A 15,109-nucleotide genomic window follows, 5' to 3' on the forward strand; every position below is an offset into this window, starting at 1 on the left:
CACATGGATGACTGCAAAAGTGTTCAATAGGAATAGCCTTTCATCAAGGACACCGTTAGGACACCTCTGACACATTCTATAGCATCAGAATGAAGATGTATACGCAGTCCTTAGGAAAGAGACACAGCAGAATTACAAAGTGAAGTCATGGTGGGAAAATTTAGCGTGATAAAGAAGCCCAATCTGGAGCTGATATATTTTGATCTGCTGTGAATTTAAAAGAAGCTAAATATTAATGTAATGAACATGATGGGAGACAGAGAGCTGGTTTCAAGCACATTGGGATCTGGAGAGTGAGCTGCGTTCAGGGGATCTATGTGTTTGAGAGTGTGAGTTGGAGTTCCGTACCCCTTCCAATCCACCAGGTAGTGGATGCGACCACCCAGGTTCTTGGAGTCAAGGAGGGCTTGGGCGGAATAAGCCGGTGCTCTGCCAACATCAAACGGAGGTGCGCCACTGGTGGATGGAGAGGGCTGTACCTCACAGACTTAAGAAGGGACATAAGGAAGGATGAGGAGATCCGGAAATGGCGGGGCAACTGGAGACGGTAGGTGACAGGGGGGGGGGGGGGGGGGGGGGGGGGGTAGTATCTGAAGACACACTGAAAAGGAGTGAGATTTGCACCAGGGAGTTTTGTGCCTATTCGGCCCAGGCTAGATAGCGACTCCACTCGTGTGGTCGGTGGGTGCAGTGTTGGCGAAGGTACATTCCTATTTCCGTCTGCCCGTTGGTTTGGGGATGGTATCCGGAGGATAGGCTGATGGAGACCCCCAGTCGGTCGCAGAAGGCTCGCCACACCCTGGAGACAAACTGGGGTCCCCGATCCGAAATGATGGCATCCTATCCAGATAAAACACCCGTTGGAACATGCACTCGGCCATTTCCATGGCATTGGGTAGATGAGTGGGCACATCTTGGAGAACCGGTCCACTACAACTAAAATAGTAGTGATGCCCGAAGTGTCTGGCAGATCAGTGAGGAAATCCATGGCGATGTGGGACCATGGTCTGTGTGGTGTAGGTAAAAGGCTTGAGCTTATTGGTAGGTCATTTGCGAGGGCTCTTTGCCCATGCACAGACGGGACAGAAAATAACGTAATCTCAGATGTCTCAGAAGTCTGCTGTTAGGGATGACCACCAGAACTTGCGTGTCAGCAGCTCCACCGTCCGGGTGATCCCGGGATGGCCAGAACTTAGCGAGGAACGGCACCACTGCGTTATTTGGCGTCTGACGGATGCCGGAACATAGGTCTTGCCCGCAGGGGTTTCGGGAGGTGCTGGGTCGTGGCGTAGGGTCTCTTGAATGGCTGATTGTATTTCCCACGACACAAGATGGAGGCAAGATGGGCTCAGGAGCTGGATTAGAGGAATGGGAGTCAAACAGACTGGATGAGGAATCAACCATCACATTTTTCTTGCCAGACAGATAGGTAATGGTGAAGTTAAAGCGGGTGAAGAAGAGTACCCAGCGAGCCTGTTTGGGGTTGAGCCTCTTAGCACTTCTTAAGTACTCCAAATTGCAGTGGTTGGTAAGGACAAGGAATGGGTGGTGAGCTCCCTCTAACCAGTGGCACCACTCTTCGATAGCCAGCTTAATGGCGAGGAGCTCTCGGTTCCCGACATAGTTCCTCTCAGCGGGTGACAGTTTCTTGGAAAAGAAGCCACATGGATGCAATTTGGGAGGTGTCCCTATCCGCTGAGAGAGAACCGCTTCTTCGCCTACCTCAGACGATTCAACCTCCAGAACAAAAAGAAGGGTAGGATATGGCTGCCTAAGGATGGGTGCAGAGGTGAAGAGGCTTTTCAGTAGGTCCAGTTTGGAGTAGATGGTGGCCTGTCCAACTTGTTCTAGTGCGGCCGGAATCAGAGGGAAGCAATTTTTAATGGTAAGGTCATTGAGTGTTCGGTAATCTATGCAGGGACAGAGACTACCATCCTTTTCTTTCACAAAAAAATAAACTGGATGCCGCGGGAGACGTGGAAGGACGGCTGAATCCCATGTCTATATAGGTGTCCATAGCCTCATTCTCTGGGATGGACAAGGGGTAGATCCGAACCTTAGGGGCGATGCCCCAGGAAGGAGGTCGATCGCGCAGTCCTCCGGGCGATGAGGGGGCAGAATGGACGCCTTTTTCTTGCTGAAGACACTCAGAAACTGGGCATATACATGTGGGATGTGGGTTGGAATGGCAGACTCCGATCCTTCTATAGAGGTGGCTCAACAGGGTAGACTGAAGCAGTTCTTAAAACAGGCAGGAGACCATGACAGCAGTTCCCCTTGCCGCCAGGATGTGTAAGGGTCGTGAAGGCTTAGCCAGGGGTGACCGAGGATGAGGGGTTCTTTAGGCAAAGACAACACCATTAACTGAATGACCTCAGAGTGAAGGAGGCCAATCTGAAGGGTGATACTTTCGGTAGTTGCGAGTCACAAGACCAGTTCCGAGAGGTTGTCCGTCCAGCGCATTAATCCTAACAGGAGGGGGGGGATTAGAGGCACAGGTTTTCACGTAACCTCCGATGGCCGAGTTGCATGTGTTTGGGGCTATTAGACCGTGGTGGATGAGAGAAGGGCGTAGAAGACTCGCAGGCAATGGACGAATGTATAGGTCTGCGGTCTACCAGTACGTTGCCAATGGATATGGACATCCGGATGTATTGGTTTAGGTTCGTTAAATCTCCTCTGCAGGCCAGTTTGGTCTAACTCCCGATTAAGAACCATCCGGTAGACTAAGGAGAGATGGTTCACTCCATCCACTGCCGGCAGCCATGGTGCGGAACTCAAGGGTATACTCAGTGGTGGAGCGATGGCCCTGTCGCAGCTCACATAACAGGTACCCGGTTTGACGACCTGAAACTTAATGTTCGAACACCTCCTTGAAGAGGGCGTGGAAACGTGATTCAGATGGCAGATCAGAACTTTGAGCGGCCCACAGGGTTGTGACCCAATCCAGAGCTTTGCCTGTGAGTAGGGAGATGACAAAGTCCACCTGGTCTTTGTCAGAGATTAAGTCAGCGGGGTGATGGTCTATGTACAGGTTACATTGTATGAGAATTCCTTGACATTTCCCTGGGGAGCCGTCATATTTATTACGCATGGATATGGGGGAGATGAACGAGAGTAGGCTGTGGCACCTGATATCGGTGAAGCAGGAAGGGACTGGCGAAGGAGGTCGCAGAGTTCATTGATTCATTCCTCCTGTCGGGCCAGACGTAGCTGCAGCTCCGCTGAATCAGTAGTACTGTCAGAGTGACACCATGCAGTAGTACTGTCAGAGTGACACCATGCAGTAGTACTGTCAGAGTGACACCATGCAGTAGTACTGTCAGAGTGACACCATGCAGTAGTACTGTCAGAGTGACACCATGCAGTAGTACTGTCAGAGTGACACCATGCAGTAGTACTGTCAGAGTGACACCATGCAGCAGTACTGTCAGAGTGACACCATGCAGCAGTACTGTCAGAGTGACACCATGCAGTAGTACTGTCAGAGTGACACCATGCAGTAGTACTGTCAGAGCGACACCATGCAGCAGTACTGTCAGAGTAACACCAGACCAGCGTATTAAACAGCAGCAGATAGTGTCAGGCACAAGCCTGCTAATTATGGTCCCCTACCAGGTCCTCCAGCACTGAGGAAATGTATGCTCTAATTTCTGATTAAAAACATAAATGCATATGGAAAAAAGGATCAATTAAAAAACCAACCTCTAGCAAAGTAATTAGATGTGGTCTTTCATTGGAAGTGCTTGCTCTGTGATGAAGGTTTAAAGAGTCCAGTGGCAGAGACACTAAAACTGTGCTTTATTTACGACGCTGCCGTGTCACCCACCGGGGCCCAATTAGGCTGCGACTGATCCCTCTGAAAGCTCCTCGCTGCTCCTCTTTGACAGGAAATGAAAGCTCCACTTGCTCACGTCCTTCCACTGACCCGCAGGCTCCAGGCTCTGGCTTCAACCTGTTCACTGCAGTCTGGGCTGGTGGGGAGCAATGACTCTAACACGCCGCCACCAGGACTCCGGCCTTTAGCCAAGCATTTCACATCACTAATCTGTGTCAACAGATCAGAATGTCATGATGATGTGAATGTTTTAAGAATACAATTCTTCAGGGCATAAGACACAAACAGCCTTACTGTATAGATGTAAAATCATTTCCTGGCTACCTCCTGTACCATTTCTTAGATAGTGATGTTAAGCTACTGTACAGTGTTGCAGCATACTGTGTGAGCACGGTTTCTTACCCACATGAGGGAGCTGTGTGGCTGAACCATAAGGGATGGTTCTGATTGCCATGCTGGCTTGCGTTCTTATATCAGCTTCAGACGGTTTGTCAGTGTAATTTTCTTAATTAACTGAGATGTGCTCTGATTAAACTGATATTTACCAATTTACATCCTTCCAGACAGCTTTAAATTGCCTTCCATAGACTCCAGGCTGGTGTGTTATAGCCAGGAGTTACAAATAGAGCATAAAATGATCTATTCATGTTCCTACATCCCATTAAGTTGTGTGTTATTTTGCATGGACATGTAGATGTAGAAGATTGTGTTATATTCACACAATTGCATCTTATTAATAATCCCCATCTTTAACACATGCCACTGTGCGCTATGCAACCGACAACAATATTTGATAGGTTTATGTAATTCTTGAATTACCATACACACAAGTACATAAGTCGTTTATTAGTTTCAATAGACATAAAACCCCTAGAAATAAACCTATGGATCTTTAAGCAAGCAGCAAGAGACCAATTAGCAAGTATCTATTTTCTATTCCTCCCTATCTGCAGTAAGTGAGTGTGAGAGGGAGAGGTGTGGGGGGAGGAGTTTGAGCGGCACAGACAGGCAGAGAGAGGCAAAACAAAGCCATCATCTCCTAGTGCTTGCCCTCCTCTCCCCTCTCCTCTGCAGCTCCAATTACTGCCTCCTTTCCCTGCCATCAGTATGCAGCAGGGCTGCTCCTCTCCACCACTCGCCCCAGGCCATTGAATACGTTACCTCCGCTATGGGGCTAGGGGCTCGGGGGCGCCGCGCCCCCTAACCCCTCGGATCATTTGGGATTCCTGCTCCTGCCTTGGAGAGACGATAACAATAAAAGATCCAGATAAATAAAGAAATAAGGTTGGCTCTCAAATATCCAGAGATCTACTGATTTATTGATTTGTTCATTCTTTAGTTTATTGTTATTTGTAAATCATTACTGAGCTGCAACCACCCGGCCCTGCAGCATCACCCCATGAGTATGGGTACACTGGTGTATAATACACTGCAAAAGTTCAGTGAACTCACAAGGACGGGCCAGGAAGTTTGTGGTTGAGGAATTTTGTAGTGGAGCAAAATACTAGCCTACAATTTTACATGTTCATAGGACAGGTTATTGGGGAAATTATGCATAATGCTACATAATTCAATATTGTTATGATACTGTATATTTTTATATCGATAATGAGCCATCTTTATGGACTGATTATTGCATACTAAACTAATCCAATAGTATTGCACAGACCATTACTTGATAATAGTCATTCTTATGTTAAACCACAAGGGTGCACAATGTACTCGAGGAAAGCCTAAAAAGCTGTTTAAACTAAAATGCTGTTGGCTCAGATTCCATCTCTGTGTCTTTGGGCTAGGTTTAGGGTAGCTCAGTGAGCTATGGAGACAATACCGTTCTTATTAAAGCACTTAAGATGACTTACAGGATAACAAAGGCATATTTGTGTTTCAATTCTGTTAGAAAAGTCCCCCTGGAGCCACCACATAACTACCTGGTCGAACTATGTTGTGCAACAACAAAAACTAGCATCCTACTATAGTGGAGGGGAATATACTGTAATAGAGTGTACAACAACAATGGAACCATATTTATAATGACCCGTATCCTCTGGAAACCTTGAATAACAAAGCTGTGTGTTCCAGTTCCACATTGTAGCCAGTAAAAGTGTGTTATACTGTAGCTGTGTCTTTTCCTTTCATCTCCTACTCTGTGGTCCTCACACTGTCTTCTTTGTCCACAGCTGCTCTTCCCACTCCCCTGTGAGAGCAGATGCAAGCTCACTTTCTGGGTAACCTCACCACAGAATTGTTTTGTAGATGTGATAACAATAGTGGGGAATTCGATTAAATGGGATGAAAATGGTGGCGTGAAAAAGAGACCTTCCACTTCACTGTGCTGCTCGGGTAAGTTACCGACTGAGCAGAGGCTCAGAGCGCTCCCAGTCAGATACAGCTCACATTGCAACCAAACCATTTTATTCCTCCAATAGTGACATTAATGCCTCTTTTAAAATGCTTCTGTTTTCCCCGAGAAATTGTTTGAGTAATTGATTACTGCATTACCTAATGTAGCGATGAATCAATTCTCCAAAATGTCAGTCCCTGCTATGGTAGCAGGGGGAGAGAAGCCGTGTGAGACATTGAATGTGATAGAGCCATAGGGGGAATTGTGAGACGATTAGGAGACGCTGTTGTTACTCTTGGCTTCTCAGAGGATTTTTTTCACTGAATGTATCTCCCTGTAAATAGTTGGCAGTGGGCGGTCAGGGGATGTTAAATCAGCTGGCCAAGGGGTTTTATATTGTGATATCTTAAAATTAGAGGATGAGGTAATGTGAGGTGAGGTAATCCACTTACTATGATTAAATGGGACACAGGACTCTGCTTTTCCCCTACAGTGCACTGGTAAAATTATGGTTCAACATTCACCACAACCATTGTTGTCTTCAGAGTGATATAGCGCATCTGATAAAATATGTACAATATGAGAAGTACTGAACAAGATCTATTACAAGTAAAGTAAAACCTAAAATATCCCCTGCGTAGATATCCTATGATAATGCTAGATTAACGACATTCCATACAGTTAAGCAGTGGTGCGTATGAGACAGCAGTAGAAGTGGCACCTGCTACTCAAAGACCCAGCTATAATCACTCTGATCTGCCCCCCGTGACACACTGACCTGGTGTTACTTAGGAAAGGAGATCTGCCTCCGAGATCCTCAAACACTTTTTCAGGGCGCGCCGTATTACCTTCCTAATTCAGGCCAGATGTGACGTCCCTGCTCTTACACCCTCTTTCCCCCCCTCTCCTCCATCTTATTCCCACCTGCTAGCTGACCTGGGGACCCAGTGTGCCAGACTTTCATTTGGTCTGCCTCTCCTGAAGTAAAGTTCTTTGGCTCACCACAATCCTTCTTTCTCTGGCTTGCCACTGACTGGAGGGTCTGCTCTGCAAAGTTCATGTAGAAAAGCACTGGCATCTTCCCTCTGTCACAGCCCCCATCTCCTTTGTTACGTCCATCAACGTCTTAATCAGAATCCCCATGTCCATGACCCTGAGTGACCTACCTCACATGTAGATGGCTGAGAACCAAGGCTTCTAATATACAGGCTACATACAGGCTCTTACAGGATCCTTTCTTTACCAGCCACTCACAGCCATACTGAACCTTATGCAGACAACCTTCATGAACACTGTATTCATACTTAACCTTGGATAAACACAATGTAATCGTACGTGTTTTAGTGTATTGTAAGAGATTCTTTATCAATGAAAACTATTGCTGTTCTTGCATAGCTTTGCAACTCACCATGTAGTCCTGGACTGAATAGAACCCTTTTGTCTTGAGAACACATTGGATTTAAATGAAAAACCAAAGGAATGTCATTGTTGGATGATGAACACCGTTGGCTTGTCTCTGACCGGCTGAAAGATCTGAGATTTAATTGGATTGGTTGGCCATCCTATGCTGACGGACATGTCCGTCTCCCAGGAGCGCCCAGCGTCTGTCTCCACTGGACGGGCCCCAGTAAATAATCTCTCTACCCTAAACGCTTTACTGTTAATTGTGTTTCTTTTTTTCTGGGGATAATTAAGACAACGCCTTTGCGCCTCGCTTTGGAACGTGGATTCCACCAGGGCTGAGGCAGGTGCCTCTTACTGAGAAAGACTTACTGACAAGAGCTGTCAATCAAACCTAAAGAGCTCTCCATTTCCTTCAGCACTCTGAAGCCCTATTCCCTTTAGTCAGTTTATTCCAAACACAATTTTAAAGAGCCAGGGATTAGGCAGGTAGCAAGCAGAGCCAGACTGTCAGAGGGAATCAGTGCTCCCCAGCCTAGAGCCTAGTCTACCCTGCCTCCCTCCATGTATATGGTACTGAGATGGTGGATAGCTTTCCCTCACAGATGATAAGTGCTTGTGCATAAGAGACTTGCAATGGTATCATCATCATTCAAATTATAAAAGTTATTATGGCTACAGACATATTTAGTTTGGCATTTAGAGGTCACTGACTGGACCTTTACATAGGCTTTCAAACACTTGCATGCTTTGTCCCCGCATCATTATGAGGCCGATTTCTATTTCATTCTCACGCATACATTCCTTACATCCATCCCCAGTCCATTGTATAAATGATGGTCAAAGGGATGCATTTGATGCACTTCTTTCTGAAAAGAAATCTAAACAGTATAGGCCTATATCTCTGTCTGCGTTCTCGCATAATCCTTATTCATGCCGACTGTTAGCATTGAAAGAATGAAGCATGCTAATGGAACAATACAGTCTTTGAGGAACATAGAAGGAGACGCCTATTGTTATTCTCATACCTGACCTGGAGGGCATTGTCAAGCAGAGCAGAAACAGGCCGACATAAAGAAGCGCATAGTAAAATAACCCAATCAAAGACTATCCACAGTGCGTGGTGCTAGAGCCCATTCTATGTGTTCAGACTGTGTCCTGATCTGGGAGACAGGCCACAGAGAGGCGCCAGCAGCTATTCACGCAGGAGTCGCCACAGCAAAGCGGGAAAGCAGGTCAAGGAGTCACGGCCACTAAGCGCAGCCGTGCTATAGAGTACCACTGACAGGCTGGGCCAAGGCTGGGGCAGCAGCTGGGTGGGTGGGTGGCTGGGTGAGGAGCAGCATTTGGGGATTGCATGGATCTTGTCTGCTCTTAAAAATGGTGAGGATAAATACTACTTGTCTGGATGAGAGAAAAGATATTACATCGCTCTGGGCTAAAATTAATTAGTTATGGTAAAGTGCAATGGTTGATGAAAGTATGGTGTTTATTCTGGAATAGATTTTCAATCACGTTTGGTGCTGCAGTCATTGAAGGTTGAAATATTATATTTTGAGCATTGCAACGACACAAATTGGTCAGTTAAGTTTCAAATCTTTTTATTAGAAATATGTGCTGTCACATTTTGCAATGGTGTAAAAAAAAATGGAAAGACAAAGTGAATCTGAGCTTCTCCCAGCAGCCTCCCTGCTCGTCACACACAGACAGGAAATGGACAGGCACTTTGGGGGAATTCAATTCACTTGTCGTCCACTGTGAAAAAGATTGAATCACTAAGACATTTGAGGTGATTTAATGGTGTTAACATACTCACAGTACTGCACAATGACTTAAGCAAAACCGGCTTTATGGATTATTGAGTTCAGTGTAAAATATGTCATTTCTCTTAAATCCCCCAGTCCATTTCACCGAGAACAATAGATGGACATTAACTGTAAATTTGAAGGTGAAATTTGCTATGAACAGATTGGTGATGGATTCTGAAACAGAGAAATTATAAATACTCCTATACAATTCACTCTCATTTTCAGATGTGCTTTGAACATTTTGAAAGTAGGGCAGCTACAAAGGCTCATTTTCCTAAACCTTCAGAATCCTGGCTAGGAAAATGTGTTGTACCACTGATCTACAAATACAAGCAAAGAGGCCTAAAGAACAAATGATCTAATAATGACAATAAACCCAATATGGCATTGATTACACTTTTCACATTGACTATCCTCTAAATCACTGGGTGTACAGCATGCTGTGTTATGTTAGTACAGTGATACTGTCTGCCTGTCTGTACTGCTGTCTTAAACAGCTGAATAAAGTCAGAGAGATAACCACTAAGGTCTTGCTACAGCTCACCAGCTGAGATGTGAGGAGCGTAGGTGGCGAGTCCAAGACTTCCTCACAACCACTGCATGAACCGTGGGAGGATTGGGGATGTGGAAACGCTTTGCCTTTTTTCACTAACTACAACAACATCCTACTCCCCTTGCCTCATGCACATGTCCTCTCTCTGTGTGCATTATGACCCTGATGAGCTGACCACATCCTTGGAACACTTCACAAGATAAATAATTGAACTCTCAATAGCCCTTGATGGACAACAATTGCTCCTCCAGCTGTCTCTTCTTCTCCTTTGTTCTCAGGAGGAGCAAACAACTAATGTGGCTTCACAAAAGCCTACACTAAGAAAACACAATTCACTCTCATATCATAGCAGATAAGGAGGTGAGGTTGCATTATCCCCTGTTCTGATGATTAGTGTTATTACAGGTGTATGTTGTATAAATAGTGATAAAGAAGCATCAAAAGAGATATGTGATCTTAAAAAGAATGCTTTATCTTACCAGCTGACTGATGACACTGAAATCAGGTATCTGTCACCACCTAACTTGCCTCCTCAGTAATCTGACAGTAGACAGGCAGACAAAGGTTTGTGGTCATGGTGAGTATTGTGGTTTGAGCTATAGGTGGCAGTATGCTACCACAAAAGGCAGTAGCAGCAGACCCAGCAGCTCTGTGGATCCAGCTCTTGGCAGTAGCAGGTCTGAGACTGCCCTCGGATTTAATTAGACAGAAACAGATACTTACATGTTCATTTCTCAGCTGCCTCCCATCCATTTCGTTACAGTTTGTTGGAGGAAAACGCTTTATGGTCCTATTGTAAGTTTAACTGCGTCCACAAAAAAAGAACCACACTTTCATTGCAAAAAGCCCAAGGGCTAAGACCTTATTTGACACCTCCTACGAGTAATCATTATAACAAGTACTGTGCCTCTGTCAAAATCATAGTAGAGCTGTGAAAATCCTGAAAATCCTGAACTGAGACAATTACATTGAACAAAGAAACCAGTTGGAAAAATGCCTCAGGTAAGCCCATGTCTTATGAATCTGAAATAATATAGTACCATATTCAAGTTTCAGTCACCTGCTGTTCCAAATACTATGGCTCCTGAATAGAGGACAATGATGTAAAGAATATATTCAGTGATACTGAAGTTAGCTGAATGTTGGCTAATCCTTTTGCCCCAGGAAAGCTCAAATGGCTTAAGACTGACAAGTTTACTCTTGAAGGAAGATTGTATCTGAGATGATTATGGTGCTAGTGATGGACTATGCACCACCAGATTGCATGAGACACATCTGAGTAAAAGCAGTAGCAGTATGATTGTATAGAGGTAGCAGTATGATTGTAAAAGAAAACCTCATTGGTGCCTCTAACACATGAAGTATGTGGGCCGAGAAACGCAGTGCGGAAGAAGAGAGGAAGCAGGATCTGATGGCGAGAGTGAGAGAGTGAGAGAGAGCAAGAGAGAGAGAGAGAGTGAGAGAGAGAGAGCGAGAGAGACAGAGAGAGAGAGAGAGAGACAGAGAGAGAGAGAGAGAGAGCGAGAGAGAGTGAGAGAGAGAGAGGGGAGTTGGATGCCCAGTGCTCAAGCGACTTGTAGGTCTGAACCTTGGAATACCACTAACCCACATATCCTTATTAAAGGCATACTAAGGTGACTGCATGCAAATGAAAAGTAACTAGCTAAAGTATTGTTAATGAACCCAGACGTTGGAGTGCATATAGCAGAACCTGCCTATAGATAGGTGCTCCATAAATAGTACATTTGGCAGAGTGCCAGAGCGAGGGGCTAAGGCAGAGTAACTAACAGTAGGATAGGGCCTTTATTATGTTATGACGGACAGAGGAGACCATCAGACAGGATAGAGATATGGGCTTTCCTTTCCAGATTAATTAAAGAAAGGATCAATTAACAGTGATGAAAACCACAGCGCCATACTGACTGGCTGATAGTCCAATCAAGCCTTGAAATGCAGAGCAGTTGGCATGTTTTATCTCTCAAAACTTAATTGCAATATTCCAGAGAGAATGACGTGATCAAAATGACAGGGTGAAATTAGCATCATATGAATAAAGTATTTACACCGTCTTGGACCAAACAGATGCATTTGTTCATCTGTGATTTCTGGATGAAGTGTGTCCAGCTCGTCCCCATATGCATAAAGGAGAAAATATTATTCAGTGCAAAAGGGGGCTCTTCATTTTGCAATTCAATCACCTTCTCCTCTCTCACGATGCTCACCTTTATCATGGAGATGTGAACAGAGCTGTGCTATTAAGAAGATCAGCATTAGCTTTTGCTGAGTCGCAAAACGTCTTGGCCGAGGACAATTTGTCCCTCACTACCCAATCATGCCAGATGCACGTGGTTATACAATACGGAGAATACATTTGCATATTATGACTTTAGATTCATAGTCCTCACTATACTACGTGACAATAGATGCTAAGGAAATGATGACCTTGCAATGGTCAAAAAGAAGAAACAGATTAGAACTGGACTGGTTATATGTGTGTGGGAGGAAAGATGAATAAACTGAGCTATGTAAGTATAAAAAAATAAATAATAACTGCCTCACATTCGGTATGATTTACAATTAAATTGCACTCTGGTAATGATGATTTATTTTCTAAACCTATAGAATAACAAATAGTAAAGATGGGCTTTGCAAACATAACCATGACCTTTGACCCCAGAAAACAGAGGTCTTATTCTAGTTGCTCAGAGACCATGGCCCCCATTCTTTAGACCTGTGGAAAATCCACTGTAACGTTTGATCAACGTAGGCATTGTCTGACCCTGCTCTCCAAATGAGCATAATTATTCTACTTCACAGCCAAGCTTCACTGAACTGATAGAACTGGTAGGGTAATGCTGCATCCATGGATCCCCCTCACATTGGTGGTCTTCAGAATGTAGCTATGCTTGTTTTTAATAATTCATTTAGTTATTATAACAATATTAGCTAAGATTAAATACACACACATTGCTCATTACCTTGGGAACACAGCCCACCAAAAGCTAATTTCCTGTTGAAGAAGACTGAGTAACCCCCATTGACCTCCAGATATTCTCATTACCATGGCCCAATGTTGAAGAGGAAAGCAGGCTTATTGAGCTAGCGAGCTACCTCAGCCTCAGCTTCAGCTGGAGCCACAGCCATCACAGCCCACTGCTGATTCATGAGCCAAACAAACCTCCTCTTTTAATTATTATGTATTTATTTTCCCTAACAAATCACTTAAGCAACAAGGTTATGGGAAACATTTAGACATAAAAAATGTATATCAAGTGGGAATCAGAGTAATGGTGCCTTCTGCTTAATAGGGAGAGTCTTTGACAGATGGAGGAAAACAAGTTTTGGTCAAATTCCTTTTTTTGTGCATTTGAACAGGATATTTTGAAGTTGGTTTCTTATTTGATGATTACTATCATCTGGCTTTCTCACAAACCGTTTCATGAATATTGCATACAGTAAATATTTTCAAAGAAACGTCAAAATGGTCACATGACTTTGTGACTAATTTATCTAATCCCTTTCCTTCTTAAAAGATGTCCCAGTGGAATACTACCTACCTATCATTATAAAAGATTGGTTTCCTTTCCACACTGTACATATCCAGCCATTATGGTGGACTGGAAGGCCCTCTCTCCCCACCACAAAGATGCTGAGATATATCCATGTCAATAATGCCGTTGGACGGAGGAGCAGCCTAAGTGAGTCTGTCATAGCAATTATGGAGAACGGTGAAGACTATCAGGTCTTCCTTCAGCTCGCGCAGAGGCACACTAATCTATATACTGGACATAAAGAGTCTCCTGAGCACAGGAATATTGAAAATGCATACAGTACTTTATCTACCTAAGCGCTGGCTGAGGAAAACCAAATGCATTGTATGTCATGAAATAATGTATTACAGACACGTTATCAGTGTGACCTATGGTCAAATTGAGTTGCCATATTTGATAATCTAGTTGGTTTATGTCAGAACCTGAATAAAGGCTACCAGCTCAGTGGTTAATAAGGCAAATATATTGTTCTTGACAGGGAGAAGATGTGAAAGCTGCAGACCCATCAGCACTCTTATAAAGCAGCCAGACTTCTTTTCTTCTTTCTTTCCTCTGTTGACAGATGTCGCAGCAGAATAATGGTTTCTAAAAATACAACAAATAATCTTGAAGTGTATAAATAGCACTTCTGACTTCTGACTGTGAGAGAAGAATTAGACTTGGTTGAAATCATTTGCATTCTAGTTTAAATAGGCAGAAAAATGTCTAACTCCATGTCCATGTCACTGTCAACAAAGATGATATTCCAAACACAGTCCATTATCTGGAGTTTGTGAGTTACCTCACACAGACAGTTGGACTCTATGAAACAGGAGTCAAGCAGCAGTAATTGCAATGTGTTTGTGCATGAACTTCTCCGATGAAGCGGAGCCAGTTCACAGTCATTTGGTTCAAAATGGTAACATAATGCAATAATGTTTTGGAGGCAGTTGTTTTGATTGGGAAGGGATACCCACTAAAACTGCAGTTACAAAGTGAGAACATAATATTAGTGTCCATCATTCGAGGTAGCTAACAGGGTCTCGGTTTCAGCTTTTCGGAAATCAAATTAGTCCGCCAGACATCCAATTTGCGTTTTTATTCAGTCAAATGTACTGCTGCTGCTGCTTCAAATGCTGTAGGGCAGAACAACCTGGACTCAGGGATAGACGTAACATAATTAAAAAAATCCGGGACACCAAAATTAGTATGATATGTTACGTTTGCTATGGTATGTACTGATTTGTGGATGTACATCATCCATTTCGTATGATACGCTATATATACAAAAGGATGTGGACACCCCTTCAAATAAGTGGATTAGACTATTTCAGCCACCCCCGTTGTTGACAGGTGTATATAATAGAGCACACAGCCATGCAATCTCCATAGACAAACATTGGCAGTAGAATGTAAAGCACAGAGACTTTCAACGTGGCACAGTCATAGGATGCCACCTTTGGACTCTGGAGCTCTGGAGTAGTGGAAATGCGTTCTCTGGAGTGATGAATCACGCTTCACCATCTGGCAGTCTGACGGATGAATCTGGGTTTGATGAATGCCAGGAGAACGCTACCTGTCCGAATGCATAGTGCTAACTGTAAAGTTTGGTGGAGGAGGAATAATGGTCTGGGG

The sequence above is a fragment of the Oncorhynchus kisutch genome, linkage group LG22 (genome assembly GCF_002021735.2).
Source record: "Oncorhynchus kisutch isolate 150728-3 linkage group LG22, Okis_V2, whole genome shotgun sequence".
Taxonomy (NCBI): Eukaryota; Metazoa; Chordata; class Actinopteri; order Salmoniformes; family Salmonidae; genus Oncorhynchus; species Oncorhynchus kisutch.